Genomic DNA, 6466 nt, shown 5'->3' with positions numbered 1-6466 from the left:
TTTCTCATCCCATACTTCATTGCATTCATGGAGATTACATAGCCCGTTTTCCTTCAAAATACCTTTATGTCTACCGGATTCAATGGGAAGAAAATGTGCTGAAGTTCTAAATTTAGTATAAGCTATTCTATGATTTTTATTTTTAATTTTTTCCAAATAATGTTCAAATTCAAAATTTTCTTTAGCACACCTGTAAAAGTCAAGCTTACAATTGTTCAACAAATTGTTTTTCTACTTCATACGGTACAAACAATTGAGCTTCTCTTTAAAAATATCGCAAAAATTATTCTGATGTGGGTCTGAATTAGTTAGATCTGTTATGACTAGTAATTATTATACATATATTGTATTCTAGTCACTTGGTACAAGTTCATGTTTGACATATCCTTCGTTCTCATTAATTTATGGCCATGAAATGTTGCTGTAAAGACTGTTGGTAACGCTGACACATGCTTACAATACTGCACACATACACATTACTTGAGTTTGAAACCAAACATTTGCTACCATTATTTTAAATCTTTTTTCCACACCTTGAAGAATTTGTGTTTAATGGGGTTTTTTCACGGTATTAAAAAAGTTACTCTTACACTTTAGATTTGGGAGATACCACTTACAAATATATGCACCAACAAATGTTTAGATTGTAGATGAACCATGGGAAATTAACTTCAGAATATTAATTTAAGCGGTTTTGTGGATAACATACACTGAGTCAGGAGGCAATGTTAGTTTTTAAAGACCAGTTACATTATAGACATGTTTGTGTAAGACTCTCGAAATGAAATGGGCTGAAAAGTGAGAGTATCTAGCAGTATTAATAATAGTTTATTCTTTTAGTGAAAACAGTATTATTTGTACACGTTTTATGTTTCAGGTTGTTCTATTTGCGAAGTAAGAATGCGTTTAATCACATATGTACAAACTAACAATACAGTCAAGCAGTTCAGTTTGTTCTCAAACTACTGTAGCCTCCTGAAGTTTGTTGTATAATTCTTCACTGTGCCCAACTGTCGTATTCAAATGGTGGATTTATCGCGTTGCAAACAGATTCCAAGCTAACGTACAACGCATATAAGTATCCAGTACTATTTACCCCATCCATTGGTATATTGAGCATTATTTTGAACTTCCTGTTTCGTATTATAATTAGTATGGCCAAAATTTAGAACAACTGTGACACCCGTGTAACTACAGGCTTCAGTAATAAAGCCAATTATTACCGGTACTTGCTAAAAGTAACACTATACATACTGCCATGCCCAGCTTAAAACACGGTATGCCTGCTATCATTAATACTGTTAAGCAAAGCATTTCCAGATGATAAAGTCGATTCACAGAATTGACCTTTCACCTGGAGAAGAGTCATTATTTGTCAAAACGTGATAATGGTTCAGTTGGCAGACTCAGCATCAGTACAGGCTACACATAAAGTAGCAAAGAACAGCGTACTGTCTTATCGTCCAATAAATATCCGATTTCAGACTGCAGCAGGTCGAAGTTAACTAACGGCGTACATTTGTCAATGTTGTCCAGAGTAACCAATGGCAAAGAAATTTCATACTTGAAAGAGGCTGGTCGAACTGAGAGACAGCCCCGAAGGTCGAGCAGTGGTCATGTGACCCGCATTGGTGAAAGGATCTCACGGTGACTTAAAAACGACTGGGGGAAGTAAGGCTATAGAATTTCATTGATTGTGAAAATATGTAAATTGAACTGATCTTTCTTAAACTTGAGGTGAGTATTTTAGTTCCTTGTACTAAGTTGCCGATTTCAACTCTGTTTTGATGAATTGAAAACCCATCGTAACGATGACGTTTAGTGATGCCTGCAATTGTAATACTTAAGCATGTATACAGACATTGCGCTACATAAATACAACTTAATGGTTAGCTTAATGGGAGAATATTGCAGCAAGGTCATCTTATTATTGTCGCACTCCGTGCTTGCCGCCAGGCGCGCGCCGTGCCGCTGTCCAGTGTCGGAATGCACCCATTGAAAGGGGCCCACGAGCCCCACTTTTTGTGATCTATCGAACCGTGGATGTGATGCAAACAATAGTCTCTTGTCGAAGCAGGCAGCTGTTCGGCCTCGTTACGTATATACTCTGTGCACTATACTGTATCACACATTGGCAGCCCTCGAGAAATGAATAGTCTTCAGTCTGGATGTCGAGTAATTCAGAGTTTGGGTGGGGTGGGGAGGAGTGTTTGTGGGTGTTGGGGTTTTTATACGATTACATAGTTTGTTATTTTACCCGATGGAATCGGCTAATGTACGTGATTCCGTCATAGTCTGTTTACAGAGATTTTGTTTATTTTCAACATTCCGAAGCAACACCGCGTCGGCCGTGGTGTGGACTGACAGGGTGCAGCGATGTGTAGCCAAGCTGATAGCATACAGTGTCGGTGTAGCCACCGTGATATGAGTATCTCTCGAATTCTTCTTACATCGAACTTACTTGAAATAAAGATCCAAATTATCTATTGTCTGTTTATTCCAACACATTGACAAATTTGGGAGTTGAGTAAGTATGGTAGCTCTCAAACAAGTGGAGCTTTTGTGCAAATTTACCCATTGGAATGTGAATTCTGAGCAGTGGGGAGTCAACGTTGATCTTTCAAAATATAAACCATATTTTAAATTATAAAGCGACCTCTTTGTAAAGTGATCGTGTATAAGTTGGTATCGTCACGTTCGTACCATTTTCAGCAACGTATTCCCTATGTGCGTGCATGTTACGTTGTTATGAGAATACATGGCAGTACGTTGCAATGATAAACGCATGTGATTCAGTGCATCACTTGATTACATGAATGTTGATAGTAACAATATACAACTCATTTGCTATACGCAGTAACTTTTGAACTTGTTATGTGACCTTTCCCCGTATCTTATCAATTGCCTATACAATTACAACACATACCCATACACGAGTACGTTTTATTATTTACTACAATATTCATTTAGTCACTTTGAATTGGATTTTAGTTAACTAGAATATAGTGCCTTGACGTTACACTCGTGATGCTGACGTCAACGCATACATACCCGGGTTAAATAAATATGGAAACAGGCGTCAACGATTCATAATGATGACACCCATCACCATAGCACGCATGCGCAAATGAGAACTCGACCAATTAAGTATGTAGAGGACCGCCATGCTTTTAAAAGATCTGTCTTTACATATGTTGCTGACAAAGCTTCATTCCGGGTCACTGTATTTCAAAGTATATTTAAATGAGGGATTTACATCTCCAAAAGCTTTACTCTGTAGCGGTAAGTTTCGACGTCGTTGACATATGTTGACAGATGGTCCACTGAAACCACTACTTTTATTTTAATTCATATGGTTTCTTGAAAAAGTTTGTTTGCCTCGAAGATTGAGTCAGTCTGGGAAAATAGCACAGGTTGCATTACTTGACAGTGTGTTGGAGCCGTGTATTCACTATGAAGTGTGTTCAACACAATGGCTGCACCACAACCTAACGACAAACACAATTATATTGGCTATTCTTAACCCTGAATAGATGAACTGTATAGAAAGAATAATATAATAGCCCAAAGAAATAAGTGGAAGTGTCCTTCTTCAACTCGTCAACGTGACCCAGTGTGCGTATATGGCCGTGGTTTATGTGCATACACACAGACTTCTCGGCTTATTTTCTCGTATGTGTTTGTTTTAAAAATGCTCTGAGAAAGTATAGTGTATTTTCCTTTTCTTATCACTTACAGTGACCGTTGACGGGCTGGACAGTAGAAAACCACAGTTATCCCGCGTAACTTTTGTGATTAGCCGTGATTGCTGTAATACTGCAATGACAGCGACAATTGAGCGGATCGCTGTATGACCGAATAAGCAAGGGGTCGTACACTTTCGATATTTCTACAATGCACGCTTGGTACTCTTAGCAAGTGCTATAGATTTGCATTTTGTTCGCCCACTTGCCGAAATTCCAGTTCGGTGTTGTCACGCGTGGGATTTGAGCTGTGCAGTCGCAGATGTATTCTGATCGTTAGAATATGCTGTATACTACAATGTGCTGGCTATCAATGGAATATCGCCATTACGTATTGTTCTCAACTGCTTCTATTAATTGACTTTGCTAATCTGTTAATTAGTAAGTAAACGCCAGGTCAGCCCACCACTAATTACAACACAAAAAGGAAGGTCTGCTGAGAATCAAATGCATGCAATATGCGATGCTCAATGCTGCAGGAAATCATGGGATAACACACGGCAACATTGTCAGCAGATGTCACAGAATTACCACTACAGTCATGACAGGTAGGATGATATTAACCAACTTTCTGGGGCAGGGGTGTACTAGGTCGTGTGAATAGAGAGTGTGTTATACTTGTAATTGCTGGCGGAATCATGGATTGTATATGTACGGCAAAAGGACCTACCTAGAAACATGTAACTGCATTATTTCTAGCAAAGAGAAATGACTTTTTATTATGACTTAGCCAAATGTTGCATGCCTATTGTAAAGTGCTTGTGGTATCGACCTTATTAATATTTGTAATCACTCTGATACTAGTACATTAATTTGTGATCAGTTACCACGTAAAATATTCTATTCCTCTAAAAGCCCCATCCACAAACCCCAATATATTTATTTCGCTTGGATTATTCCTCCAGTCATGTAGACATAGGTATATGCCCTCTACGATGATCTACCTTAGCATGACGTCATCGTCCAAATTTAAAGCTCACCGTGGGAAGCCTTTGCGCTATTGTGCTAGGCTTTGTGTTCTGATTTGTCATTGTGTATAGATGACTTCACATGCATGATTTAGAATCACTAGGCGGGTAATCAACTATCTAATCAAAGTTTTTTTTACTGCAACATAAAGTCTTTCTTGTAATATGCTTTCTTCTTGGCAGGTCAGAGAGTGGCTTTTCACTGTTTGTATACTGTGATTTTGCCAAGACGCCATTGTGTGTACAGGTTAGCGGTACAGATACGGTACACTCGTTAAAATGCGCCTTATTTGATAGGTTACATTTGAAGAACATCGCCAACTTTGACGACGTCTTGCTTAGAAGATTTGGTGCCAGTTCATGTTTGGAATCTGCGGTATGTTTGTTTTAGTGTACGGCTATGGGCAAATTACTATCATCGTTGACTATACTTATAACCAGAATGACGGCGACGGACCTAGCTATTTATAAGACGGGAGGGTTACCGATGAAAAGCATACATAACAATTCAATCTTTCAATAACCAACCTTCATTTCAAATAAAGATCTAGCCATGTGTTCATAGAATAGCCAGGTCGATACTTGTTAAGGTAACTTGTTGCTATATACTACCGTTACAACATGATATGTTGCTGGATGAGTGACTCGAAAGAACGAATGTCTCCAAAATTACCCGCTCGTCTCTGGTTCATACTTTGTCGCTTTGGACAATCCGATTGTTCGTGTTCGGTTTGGAGAGCTTCAGAAAGTGTTTAACCTAACTAACCTAATGGTAGTGGTGACTGCTTTAAATCAGCATCTATTGTTTTAATTGACAGTTATTTTGAATACCGTGGCAGCGATTATTTTTACGTGTCATAGAGTGTTTCTAGCGTAGTAGTTGCAGTTTTAACGTGGCAGTGATTGTTTTAACGTGGCAGTGATTGGTTTAACGTGTCATAGAGTGTTTCTAGCGTAGTAGTTGCAGTTTTAACGTGGCAGTGATTGTTTTAACGTGGCAGTGATTGGTTTAACGTGTCATAGAGTGTTTCTAGCGTAGTAGTTGCAGTTTTAACGTGGCAGTGATTGTTTTAACGTGGCAGTGATTGGTTTAACGTGTCATAGAGTGTTTCTAGCGTAGTAGTTGCAGTTTTAACGTGGCAGTGATTGTTTTAACGTGGCAGTGATTGGTTTAACGTGTCATAGAGTGTTTCTAGCGTAGTAGTTGCAGTTTTAACGTGGCAGTGATTGTTTGGACGTGGCAGTGATTGGTTTAACGTGGCAGTGATTGTTTGGACGTGGCAGTGATTGTTTGGACGTGGCAGTAATTGTTTGGACGCAGCAATGATTGTCTTAATGTGGCATGTATCCTATTAACGTTGTTGCCATAGTTTTATTGTGACAATTATTGTTATTTTTAACATGACAGGTATTGTTTTAATGTGGCTGGTATTAAGTTAATGCAGTAATGTTTGTTTCAATGTTTAATTTTTTGAATATGGCAGTGGCTGTTTTAACATAACAGTGATGATTTTAACAGAATGGTCAGACAACAGAGGATAGGTGGTATTTAACGAATACAGGCATAGAATACACAGTGTCTCCCATTACGTCCGCCAAACAAGCAGGTCCCGAAGACAAGACCATGTTTTGGCTCAAGCCATGTATGGATCTTGTCTAATATATCCGTCTAGTGTCTAAGTCAAAGTTCTTTATAATATCAATCACGTTACATCTTGACAACGCCACGACGCAAAAAAAATCTAAATTTAATTG

General features: G+C 38.5%; 1 long non-coding RNA gene across 1 annotated transcript; it reads left to right on the top strand.

Annotated features, from left to right (window-relative positions):
• The first annotated feature begins 1641 nt into the window (after positions 1-1641).
• On the top strand, positions 1642-4169 carry LOC144354125 (uncharacterized). The gene is made up of 2 exons (XR_013420957.1): positions 1642-1737; positions 3739-4169. It is a non-coding gene; the product is annotated as an uncharacterized LOC144354125 (long non-coding RNA).
• Positions 4170-6466: the final 2297 nt, after the last annotated feature.

Source organism: Saccoglossus kowalevskii, chromosome 3 (assembly GCF_978046115.1).
Source record: "Saccoglossus kowalevskii chromosome 3, keSacKowa6.1, whole genome shotgun sequence".
NCBI classification, from domain to species: domain Eukaryota; kingdom Metazoa; phylum Hemichordata; class Enteropneusta; family Harrimaniidae; genus Saccoglossus; species Saccoglossus kowalevskii.
The sequence above is the reverse complement of the archived record's forward strand: the minus strand, read 5'-3'. Positions and strand labels throughout refer to the sequence as shown.